Source organism: Scyliorhinus torazame, chromosome 18, assembly GCF_047496885.1.
Source record: "Scyliorhinus torazame isolate Kashiwa2021f chromosome 18, sScyTor2.1, whole genome shotgun sequence".
In the NCBI taxonomy this organism is placed as follows: domain Eukaryota; kingdom Metazoa; phylum Chordata; class Chondrichthyes; order Carcharhiniformes; family Scyliorhinidae; genus Scyliorhinus; species Scyliorhinus torazame.
Window position 1 is genome coordinate 24,669,557 of NC_092724.1, and position 14,984 is coordinate 24,684,540.

General features: G+C 53.9%; 1 protein-coding gene across 1 annotated transcript in view; it reads left to right on the forward strand.

Moving 5' to 3' along the window:
- LOC140395768 (SHC-transforming protein 2-like) overlaps window positions 1-14,984 on the forward strand; it is a 49,856-nt gene that overhangs the window by 33,325 nt on the left and 1,547 nt on the right. The window lies entirely within an intron of this gene.

Sequence of the window (14,984 nt, forward strand, 5' to 3'; positions counted from 1 at the left end):
ACACCCGAGATACAGGGACTGGGAGAGTTACACACACACATACCCGAGATACAGGGACTGGGAGAGTCACACATATACCCGAGATACAGGGACTGGGAGAATCACACACACACCCGAGATACAGGGACTGGGAGAGTCACACAGACACCCGAGATACAGGGACTGGGAGAAACACACACACACCCGAGATACAGGGACTGGGAGAATCTCACACATTCCCGAGATACAGGGACTGGGAGAGTCACACACACGCCCGAGATACAGGGACTGGGAGAGTCACACACATATCCGAGATACAGGGACTGGGAGAGTCACACACATATCCGAGATACAGGGACTGGGAGAATCACACACACACCCGAGATACAGGGACTGGGAGAGTCACACACACGCCCGAGATACAGGGACTGGGAGAGTCACACACACACCCGAGATACAGAGACTGGGAGAGTCACACACATACCCGAGATACAGAGACTGGGAGAGTTACACACATACCCGAGATACAGGGACTGGGAGAATCACACAGACACACCCGAGATACAGGGACTGGGAGAATCACACACATACCCGAGATACAGGGACTGGGAGAATCACACACATACCCGAGATACAGGGACTGGGAGAATCACACAGACACCCGAGATACAGGGACTGGGAGAATCACACAGACACACCCGACATACAGGGACTGGGAGAGTCACACAGACATACCCGACATACAGGGACTGGGAGAATCACACAGACACCCGAGATACAGGGACTGGGAGAGTCACACAGACACCCGAGATACAGGGACTGGGAGAGTCACACAGACACCCGAGATACAGGGACTGGGAGAGTCACACAGACATACCCGACATACAGGGACTGGGAGAATCACACACACACCCGAGATACAGGGACTGGGAGAGTCACACAGACACACCCGACATACAGGGACTGGGAGAGTCACACACACATACCCGAGATACAGAGACTGGGAGAGTTACACACATACCCGAGATACAGGGACTGGGAGAATCACACAGACACACCCGAGATACAGGGACTGGGAGAATCACACACATACCCGAGATACAGGGACTGGGAGAATCACACAGACACACCCGAGATCCAGGGACTGGGAGAATCACACAGACACCCGAGATACAGGGACTGGGAGAGTCACACAGACACACCCGAGATACAGGGACTGGGAGAATCACACACACACCCGAGCTACAGGGACTGGGAGAATCACACAGACACACCCGAGATCCAGGGACTGGGAGAATCACACACATACCCGAGATACAGGGACTGGGAGAAACACACAGACACACCCGAGATACGAAGACTGGGAGAATCTCACACACACCCGAGATACAGGGACTGGGAGAGTCACACAGACACACCCGAGATACAGGGACTGGGAGAATCACACACATACCCGAGATACAGGGACTGGGAGAATCACACACATACCCGAGATACAGGGACTGGGAGAATCACACAGACACACCCGAGATACAGGGACTGGGAGAATCACACACATACCCGAGATACAGGGACTGGGAGAATCACACACACACCCGAGATACAGGGATTGGGAGAGTCACACAGACACACCCGAGATCCAGGGACTGGGAGAGTCACACACATACCCGAGATACAGAGACTGGGAGAGTCACACACATACCCGAGATACAGGGACTGGGAGAGTCACACACACACCCGAGATACAGGGACTGGGAGAGTCACACACACACCCGAGATACAGAGACTGGGAGAGTCACACACACACCCGAGATACAGGGACTGGGAGAGTCACACACATACCCGAGATACAGAGACTGGGAGAGTCACACACACACACACCCGAGATACAGGGACTGGGAGAGTCACACACACACCCGAGATACAGGGACTGGGAGAGTCACACACACACCCGAGATACAGGGACTGGGAGAGTCACACACATACCCGAGATACAGAGACTGGGAGAGTCACACACATACCCGAGATACAGAGACTGGGAGAGTCACACACACACCCGAGATACAGGGACTGGGAGAGTCACACACATACCCGACATACAGGGACTGGGAGAGTCACATACATACCCGAGATACAGGGACTGGGAGAGTCACACAGACACACCCGAGATACAGGGACTGGGAGAATCACACACACACCCGAGATCCAGGGACTGGGAGAATCACACACACGCCCGAGATACAGGGACTGGGAGAATCACACCCATACCCGAGATACAGGGACTGGGAGAATCACACACATTTCCGAGATACAGGGACTGGGAGAATCACACAGACACACCCGAGATACAGGGACTGGGAGAATCACACGCATACCCGAGATACAGGGACTGGGAGAAACACACACATACCCGAGATACAGAGACTGGGAGAATCACACAGACACACCCGAGATACAGAGACTGGGAGAATCACACACACACCCGAGATACAGGGACTGGGAGAAACACACACATACCCGAGATACAGGGACTGGGAGAATCACACGCATACCCGAGATACAGGGACTGGGAGAAACACACACATACCCGAGATACAGGGACTGGGAGAATCACACACACACACCCGAGATACAGGGACTGGGAGAATCTCACACACACCCGAGATACAGGGACTGGGAGAGTCACACACACGCCCGAGATACAGAGACTGGGAGAATCACACACATACCCGAGATACAGGGACTGGGAGAATCACACACACGCCCGAGATACAGGGACTGGGAGAGTTACACACACACACACCCGAGATACAGGGACTGGGAGAGTTACACACACACACCCGAGATACAGGGACTGGGAGAGTTACACACACACACACCCGAGATACAGGGACTGGGAGAGTTACACACACACATACCCGAGATACAGGGACTGGGAGAGTCACACATATACCCGAGATACAGGGACTGGGAGAATCACACACACACCCGAGATACAGGGACTGGGAGAGTCACACACACACCCGAGATACAGGGACTGGGAGAAACACACACACACCCGAGATACAGGGACTGGGAGAATCTCACACATTCCCGAGATACAGGGACTGGGAGAGTCACACACACGCCCGAGATACAGGGACTGGGAGAGTCACACACATATCCGAGATACAGGGACTGGGAGAGTCACACACATATCCGAGATACAGGGACTGGGAGAATCACACACACACCCGAGATACAGGGACTGGGAGAGTCACACACACGCCCGAGATACAGGGACTGGGAGAGTCACACACACACCCGAGATACAGAGACTGGGAGAGTCACACACATACCCGAGATACAGAGACTGGGAGAGTTACACACATACCCGAGATACAGGGACTGGGAGAATCACACAGACACACCCGAGATACAGGGACTGGGAGAATCACACACATACCCGAGATACAGGGACTGGGAGAATCACACAGACACCCGAGATACAGGGACTGGGAGAGTCACACAGACACCCGAGATACAGGGACTGGGAGAGTCACACAGACACCCGAGATACAGGGACTGGGAGAGTCACACAGACATACCCGACATACAGGGACTGGGAGAATCACACAGACACCCGAGATACAGGGACTGGGAGAGTCACACAGACACACCCGACATACAGGGACTGGGAGAGTCACACACACATACCCGAGATACAGAGACTGGGAGAGTTACACACATACCCGAGATACAGGGACTGGGAGAATCACACAGACACACCCGAGATACAGGGACTGGGAGAATCACACACATACCCGAGATACAGGGACTGGGAGAATCACACAGACACACCCGAGATCCAGGGACTGGGAGAATCACACAGACACCCGAGATACAGGGACTGGGAGAGTCACACAGACACACCCGAGATACAGGGACTGGGAGAATCTCACACACACCCGAGCTACAGGGACTGGGAGAATCACACAGACACACCCGAGATCCAGGGACTGGGAGAATCACACACATACCCGAGATACAGGGACTGGGAGAAACACACAGACACACCCGAGATACGAAGACTGGGAGAATCTCACACACACCCGAGATACAGGGACTGGGAGAGTCACACAGACACACCCGAGATACAGGGACTGGGAGAATCACACACATACCCGAGATACAGGGACTGGGAGAATCACACACATACCCTAGATACAGGGACTGGGAGAATCACACAGACACACCCGAGATACAGGGACTGGGAGAATCACACACATACCCGAGATACAGGGACTGGGAGAATCACACACACACCCGAGATACAGGGATTGGGAGAGTCACACAGACACACCCGAGATCCAGGGACTGGGAGAGTCACACAGATACCCGAGATACAGAGACTGGGAGAGTCACACACATACCCGAGATACAGGGACTGGGAGAGTCACACACACACCCGAGATACAGGGACTGGGAGAGTCACACACACACCCGAGATACAGAGACTGGGAGAGTCACACACACACCCGAGATACAGGGACTGGGAGAGTCACACACATACCCGAGATACAGAGACTGGGAGAGTCACACACACACACACCCGAGATACAGGGACTGGGAGAGTCACACACACACCCGAGATACAGGGACTGGGAGAGTCACACACACACCCGAGATACAGGGACTGGGAGAGTCACACACATACCCGAGATACAGAGACTGGGAGAGTCACACACATACCCGAGATACAGAGACTGGGAGAGTCACACACACACCCGAGATACAGGGACTGGGAGAGTCACACACATACCCGACATACAGGGACTGGGAGAGTCACATACATACCCGAGATACAGGGACTGGGAGAGTCACACAGACACACCCGAGATACAGGGACTGGGAGAATCACACACACACCCGAGATCCAGGGACTGGGAGAATCACACACACGCCCGAGATACAGGGACTGGGAGAATCACACCCATACCCGAGATACAGGGACTGGGAGAATCACACACATTTCCGAGATACAGGGACTGGGAGAATCACACAGACACACCCGAGATACAGAGACTGGGAGAATCACACACACACCCGAGATACAGGGACTGGGAGAAACACACACATACCCGAGATACAGGGACTGGGAGAATCACAAGCATACCCGAGATACAGGGACTGGGAGAAACACACACATACCCGAGATACAGGGACTGGGAGAATCACACAGACACACCCGAGATACAGGGACTGGGAGAATCACACACATACCCGAGATACAGGGACTGGGAGAGTCACACATATTCCCGAGATACAGGGACTGGGAGAATCTCACACATTCCCGAGATACAGGGACTGGGAGAGTCACACACATACCCGAGATACAGGGACTGGGAGAAACACACACATTCCCGAGATACAGGGACTGGGGGAATCACACAGACACACCCGAGATACCGGGACTGGGAGAATCACACACACCCGAGATACAGGGACTGGGAGTATCACACAGACACACCCGAGATACAAAGACTGGGAGAGTCACACAGACACACCCGAGATACAGGGACTGGGAGAATTACACAGACACACCCGAGATACAGGGACTGGGAGAATCACACACATACCCGAGATACAAAGACTGGGAGAGTCACACAGACACACCCGAGATACAGGGACTGGGAGAATCACACACATACCCGAGATACAGGGACTGGGAGAATCACACACATACCCGAGATACAGGGACTGGGAGAATCACACAGACACACCCGAGATCCAGGGACTGGGAGAAACACACAGACACCCGAGATCCAGGGACTGGGAGAATCACACACACACCCGAGATACAAAGACTGGGAGAATCACACAGACACACCCGAGATACAGGGACTGGGAGAATCACACACATACCCGAGATACAGGGACTGGGAGAATCACACACACGCCCGAGATACAGGGACTGGGAGAATCACACACATACCCGAGATACAGGGACTGGGAGAATCACACACATACCCGAGATACAGGGACTGGGAGAATCACACACATACCCGAGATACAGGGACTGGGAGAATCACACACACATACCCGAGATCCAGGGACTGGGAGAATCACACACATACCCGAGATACAGGGACTGGGAGAATCACACACACATACCCGAGATACAGGGACTGGGAGAATCACACACACACACCCGAGATACAGGGACTGGGAGAATCTCACACATACCCGAGATACAGGGACTGGGAGAATCACACACACGCCCGAGATACAGGGACTGGGAGAATCACACACATACCCGAGATACAGGGACTGGGAGAATCACACAGACACACCCGAGATCCAGGGACTGGGAGAATCACACAGACACACCCGAGATACAGGGACTGGGAGAATCACACACATACCCGAGATACAGAGACTGGGAGAGTCACACACATACCCGAGATACAGGGACTGGGAGAATCACACACACACCCGAGATACAGGGACTGGGAGAGTCACACACACGCCCGAGATACAGGGACTGGGAGAGTCACACACACATACCCGAGATACAGGGACTGGGAGAATCACACAGACACCCGAGATACAGGGACTGGGAGAATCTCACACACACCCGAGATACAGGGACTGGGAGAGTCACACACACGCCCGAGATACAGGGACTGGGAGAGTCACACACATACCCGAGATACAGGGACTGGGAGAATCTCACACACACCCGAGATACAGGGACTGGGAGAATCTCACACACACCCGAGATACAGGGACTGGGAGAGTCACACACACGCCCGAGATACAGAGACTGGGAGAATCACACACATACCCGAGATACAGGGACTGGGAGAATCACACACACGCCCGAGATACAGGGACTGGGAGAGTTACACACACACACACCCGAGATACAGGGACTGGGAGAGTTACACACACACACCCGAGATACAGGGACTGGGAGAGTTACACACACACACACCCGAGATACAGGGACTGGGAGAGTTACACACACACATACCCGAGATACAGGGACTGGGAGAGTCACACATATACCCGAGATACAGGGACTGGGAGAATCACACACACACCCGAGATACAGGGACTGGGAGAGTCACACAGACACCCGAGATACAGGGACTGGGAGAAACACACACACACCCGAGATACAGGGACTGGGAGAATCTCACACATTCCCGAGATACAGGGACTGGGAGAGTCACACACACGCCCGAGATACAGGGACTGGGAGAGTCACACACATATCCGAGATACAGGGACTGGGAGAGTCACACACATATCCGAGATACAGGGACTGGGAGAATCACACACACACCCGAGATACAGGGACTGGGAGAGTCACACACACGCCCGAGATACAGGGACTGGGAGAGTCACACACACACCCGAGATACAGAGACTGGGAGAGTCACACACATACCCGAGATACAGAGACTGGGAGAGTTACACACATACCCGAGATACAGGGACTGGGAGAATCACACAGACACACCCGAGATACAGGGACTGGGAGAATCACACACATACCCGAGATACAGGGACTGGGAGAATCACACACATACCCGAGATACAGGGACTGGGAGAATCACACAGACACCCGAGATACAGGGACTGGGAGAATCACACAGACACACCCGACATACAGGGACTGGGAGAGTCACACAGACATACCCGACATACAGGGACTGGGAGAATCACACAGACACCCGAGATACAGGGACTGGGAGAGTCACACAGACACCCGAGATACAGGGACTGGGAGAGTCACACAGACACCCGAGATACAGGGACTGGGAGAGTCACACAGACATACCCGACATACAGGGACTGGGAGAATCACACACACACCCGAGATACAGGGACTGGGAGAGTCACACAGACACACCCGACATACAGGGACTGGGAGAGTCACACACACATACCCGAGATACAGAGACTGGGAGAGTTACACACATACCCGAGATACAGGGACTGGGAGAATCACACAGACACACCCGAGATACAGGGACTGGGAGAATCACACACATACCCGAGATACAGGGACTGGGAGAATCACACAGACACACCCGAGATCCAGGGACTGGGAGAATCACACAGACACCCGAGATACAGGGACTGGGAGAGTCACACAGACACACCCGAGATACAGGGACTGGGAGAATCACACACACACCCGAGCTACAGGGACTGGGAGAATCACACAGACACACCCGAGATCCAGGGACTGGGAGAATCACACACATACCCGAGATACAGGGACTGGGAGAAACACACAGACACACCCGAGATACGAAGACTGGGAGAATCTCACACACACCCGAGATACAGGGACTGGGAGAGTCACACAGACACACCCGAGATACAGGGACTGGGAGAATCACACACATACCCGAGATACAGGGACTGGGAGAATCACACACATACCCGAGATACAGGGACTGGGAGAATCACACAGACACACCCGAGATACAGGGACTGGGAGAATCACACACATACCCGAGATACAGGGACTGGGAGAATCACACACACACCCGAGATACAGGGATTGGGAGAGTCACACAGACACACCCGAGATCCAGGGACTGGGAGAGTCACACACATACCCGAGATACAGAGACTGGGAGAGTCACACACATACCCGAGATACAGGGACTGGGAGAGTCACACACACACCCGAGATACAGGGACTGGGAGAGTCACACACACACCCGAGATACAGAGACTGGGAGAGTCACACACACACCCGAGATACAGGGACTGGGAGAGTCACACACATACCCGAGATACAGAGACTGGGAGAGTCACACACACACACACCCGAGATACAGGGACTGGGAGAGTCACACACACACCCGAGATACAGGGACTGGGAGAGTCACACACACACCCGAGATACAGGGACTGGGAGAGTCACACACATACCCGAGATACAGAGACTGGGAGAGTCACACACATACCCGAGATACAGAGACTGGGAGAGTCACACACACACCCGAGATACAGGGACTGGGAGAGTCACACACATACCCGACATACAGGGACTGGGAGAGTCACATACATACCCGAGATACAGGGACTGGGAGAGTCACACAGACACACCCGAGATACAGGGACTGGGAGAATCACACACACACCCGAGATCCAGGGACTGGGAGAATCACACACACGCCCGAGATACAGGGACTGGGAGAATCACACCCATACCCGAGATACAGGGACTGGGAGAATCACACACATTTCCGAGATACAGGGACTGGGAGAATCACACAGACACACCCGAGATACAGGGACTGGGAGAATCACACGCATACCCGAGATACAGGGACTGGGAGAAACACACACATACCCGAGATACAGAGACTGGGAGAATCACACAGACACACCCGAGATACAGAGACTGGGAGAATCACACACACACCCGAGATACAGGGACTGGGAGAAACACACACATACCCGAGATACAGGGACTGGGAGAATCACACGCATACCCGAGATACAGGGACTGGGAGAAACACACACATACCCGAGATACAGGGACTGGGAGAATCACACACACACACCCGAGATACAGGGACTGGGAGAATCTCACACACACCCGAGATACAGGGACTGGGAGAGTCACACACACGCCCGAGATACAGAGACTGGGAGAATCACACACATACCCGAGATACAGGGACTGGGAGAATCACACACACGCCCGAGATACAGGGACTGGGAGAGTTACACACACACACACCCGAGATACAGGGACTGGGAGAGTTACACACACACACCCGAGATACAGGGACTGGGAGAGTTACACACACACACACCCGAGATACAGGGACTGGGAGAGTTACACACACACATACCCGAGATACAGGGACTGGGAGAGTCACACATATACCCGAGATACAGGGACTGGGAGAATCACACACACACCCGAGATACAGGGACTGGGAGAGTCACACACACACCCGAGATACAGGGACTGGGAGAAACACACACACACCCGAGATACAGGGACTGGGAGAATCTCACACATTCCCGAGATACAGGGACTGGGAGAGTCACACACACGCCCGAGATACAGGGACTGGGAGAGTCACACACATATCCGAGATACAGGGACTGGGAGAGTCACACACATATCCGAGATACAGGGACTGGGAGAATCACACACACACCCGAGATACAGGGACTGGGAGAGTCACACACACGCCCGAGATACAGGGACTGGGAGAGTCACACACACACCCGAGATACAGAGACTGGGAGAGTCACACACATACCCGAGATACAGAGACTGGGAGAGTTACACACATACCCGAGATACAGGGACTGGGAGAATCACACAGACACACCCGAGATACAGGGACTGGGAGAATCACACACATACCCGAGATACAGGGACTGGGAGAATCACACACATACCCGAGATACAGGGACTGGGAGAATCACACAGACACCCGAGATACAGGGACTGGGAGAATCACACAGACACACCCGACATACAGGGACTGGGAGAGTCACACAGACATACCCGACATACAGGGACTGGGAGAATCACACAGACACCCGAGATACAGGGACTGGGAGAGTCACACAGACACCCGAGATACAGGGACTGGGAGAGTCACACAGACACCCGAGATACAGGGACTGGGAGAGTCACACAGACATACCCGACATACAGGGACTGGGAGAATCACACAGACACCCGAGATACAGGGACTGGGAGAGTCACACAGACACACCCGACATACAGGGACTGGGAGAGTCACACACACATACCCGAGATACAGAGACTGGGAGAGTTACACACATACCCGAGATACAGGGACTGGGAGAATCACACAGACACACCCGAGATACAGGGACTGGGAGAATCACACACATACCCGAGATACAGGGACTGGGAGAATCACACAGACACACCCGAGATCCAGGGACTGGGAGAATCACACAGACACCCGAGATACAGGGACTGGGAGAGTCACACAGACACACCCGAGATACAGGGACTGGGAGAATCTCACACACACCCGAGCTACAGGGACTGGGAGAATCACACAGACACACCCGAGATCCAGGGACTGGGAGAATCACACACATACCCGAGATACAGGGACTGGGAGAAACACACAGACACACCCGAGATACGAAGACTGGGAGAATCTCACACACACCCGAGATACAGGGACTGGGAGAGTCACACAGACACACCCGAGATACAGGGACTGGGAGAATCACACACATACCCGAGATACAGGGACTGGGAGAATCACACACATACCCTAGATACAGGGACTGGGAGAATCACACAGACACACCCGAGATACAGGGACTGGGAGAATCACACACATACCCGAGATACAGGGACTGGGAGAATCACACACACACCCGAGATACAGGGATTGGGAGAGTCACACAGACACACCCGAGATCCAGGGACTGGGAGAGTCACACAGATACCCGAGATACAGAGACTGGGAGAGTCACACACATACCCGAGATACAGGGACTGGGAGAGTCACACACACACCCGAGATACAGGGACTGGGAGAGTCACACACACACCCGAGATACAGAGACTGGGAGAGTCACACACACACCCGAGATACAGGGACTGGGAGAGTCACACACATACCCGAGATACAGAGACTGGGAGAGTCACACACACACACACCCGAGATACAGGGACTGGGAGAGTCACACACACACCCGAGATACAGGGACTGGGAGAGTCACACACACACCCGAGATACAGGGACTGGGAGAGTCACACACATACCCGAGATACAGAGACTGGGAGAGTCACACACATACCCGAGATACAGAGACTGGGAGAGTCACACACACACCCGAGATACAGGGACTGGGAGAGTCACACACATACCCGACATACAGGGACTGGGAGAGTCACATACATACCCGAGATACAGGGACTGGGAGAGTCACACAGACACACCCGAGATACAGGGACTGGGAGAATCACACACACACCCGAGATCCAGGGACTGGGAGAATCACACACACGCCCGAGATACAGGGACTGGGAGAATCACACCCATACCCGAGATACAGGGACTGGGAGAATCACACACATTTCCGAGATACAGGGACTGGGAGAATCACACAGACACACCCGAGATACAGAGACTGGGAGAATCACACACACACCCGAGATACAGGGACTGGGAGAAACACACACATACCCGAGATACAGGGACTGGGAGAATCACAAGCATACCCGAGATACAGGGACTGGGAGAAACACACACATACCCGAGATACAGGGACTGGGAGAATCACACAGACACACCCGAGATACAGGGACTGGGAGAATCACACACATACCCGAGATACAGGGACTGGGAGAGTCACACATATTCCCGAGATACAGGGACTGGGAGAATCTCACACATTCCCGAGATACAGGGACTGGGAGAGTCACACACATACCCGAGATACAGGGACTGGGAGAAACACACACATTCCCGAGATACAGGGACTGGGGGAATCACACACAACCCGAGATACAGGGACTGGGAGAATCACACACATACCCGACGTACAGGGACTGGGAGAATCACACACATACCCGAGATACAGAGACTGGGAGAGTCACACAGACACACCCGAGATACAGGGACTGGGAGAATCACACAGACGCATCCCAGATCCAGTGACTGGGAGAATCACACAGACACACCCGAGATACAGGGACTGGGGGAATCACACACACACACCCGAGATACAGGGACTGGGAGAGTCACACACACACCCGAGATACAGGGACTGGGAGAATCACACACATACCCGAGATACAGGGACTGGGAGAAACACACACACACCCGAGATACAGAGACTGGGAGAATCACACAGACACACCCAAGATCCAGGGACTGGGAGAATCACACACATACCCGAGATACAGGGACTGGGAGAATCACACAGACACACCCGAGATACAGGGACTGGGAGAATCACACAGACGCATCCCAGATCCAGGGACTGGGAGAATCACATAGACATACCCGAGATACAGGGACTGGGAGAAACACACACACACCCGAGATACAGGGACTGGGAGAAACACACACACACCCGAGATACAGGGACTGGGAGAAACACACACACACCCGAGATACAGGGACTGGGAGAATCACACACATACCCGAGATACAGGGACTGGGAGAAACACACACACACCCGAGATACAGAGACTGGGAGAGTCACACAGACACACCCGAGATACAGGGACTGGGAGAATCACACACATACCCGAGATACAGGGACTGGGAGAAACACACACACACCCGAGATACAGAGACTGGGAGAGTCACACAGACACACCCGAGATCCAGGGACCTGGAGAATCACACACATACCCGAGATACAGGGACTGGGAGAATCACACACACACCCGAGATACAGGGACTGGGAGAATCACACACATACCCGAGATACAGGGACTGGGGGAATCACACACATACCCGAGATACAGGGACTGGGAGAAACACACACACACCCGAGATACAGGTACTGGGAGAATCACACACATACCCGAGATACAGGGACTGGGAGAATCACACACACACCCGAGATACAGGGACTGGGAGAAACACACACACACCCGAGATACAGAGACTGGGAGAGTCACACAGACACACCCGAGATACAGGGACTGGGAGAATCACACACATACCCGAGATACAGGGACTGGGAGAAACACACACATACCCGAGGTACAGAGACTGGGAGAAACACAGACACACCCGAGATACAGAGACTGGGAGAATCACACACATACCCGAGATACAGGGACTGGGAGAATCACACACACACCCGAGATACAGGGACTGGGAGAATCACACACATACCCGAGATACAGGGACTGGGAGAATCACACAGACACACCCGAGATACAGGGACTGGGAGAAACACACACACACCCGAGAAACAGGGACTGGGAGAATCACTCACACGCCCGAGATACATGGACTGGGAGAATCACACAGACACACCCGAGATCCAGGGACTGGGAGAATCACACAGACACACCCGAGATCCAGGGACTGGGAGAATCACACACATACCCGAGATACAGGGACTGGGAGAAACACACACATACCCGAGATACAGGGACTGGGAGAATCACACACATACCCGAGATCCAGGGACTGGGAGAATCACTCACATACCCGAGATCCAGGGACTGGGAGAATCACACACATACGCGAGATACAGGGACTGGGAGAAACACACACACACCCGAGATACAGGGACTGGGAGAATCACACACACACCCGAGATACAGGGACTGGGAGAATCACACAGACACACCCGAGATACAGGGACTGGGAGAGTCACACACACACCCGAGATACAGGGACTGGGAGAATCACACAGACACACCCGAGATACAGGGACTGGGAGAATCACACACACGCCCGAGATACAGGGACTGGGAGAATCACTCACATACCCGAGATACAGGGACTGGGAGAAGCACACAGACACACCTGAGATACAGGGACTGGGAGAATCACACACATGCCCGAGATACAGGGACTGGGAGAATCACACAGACACACCCGAGATACAGGGACTGGGAGAGTCACACACACACCCGAGATACAGGGACTGGGAGAATCACACAGACACACTCGAGATACAGGGACTGGGAGAGTCACACACATACCCGAGATACAGAGACTGGGAGAGTCACACACATACCCGAGATACAGGGACTGGGAGAGTCACACACACATACCCGAGATACAGGGACTGGGAGAATCACACACATACCCGAGATACAGAGACTGGGAGAATCACACACACACCCGAGATACAGGGACTGGGAGAGTCACACACACACCCGAGATACAGGGACTGGGAGAATCACACAGACACACCCGAGATACAGGGACTGGGAGAATCACACACACACCCGAGATACAGGGACTGTGAGAATCACACACATACCCGAGATACAGGGACTG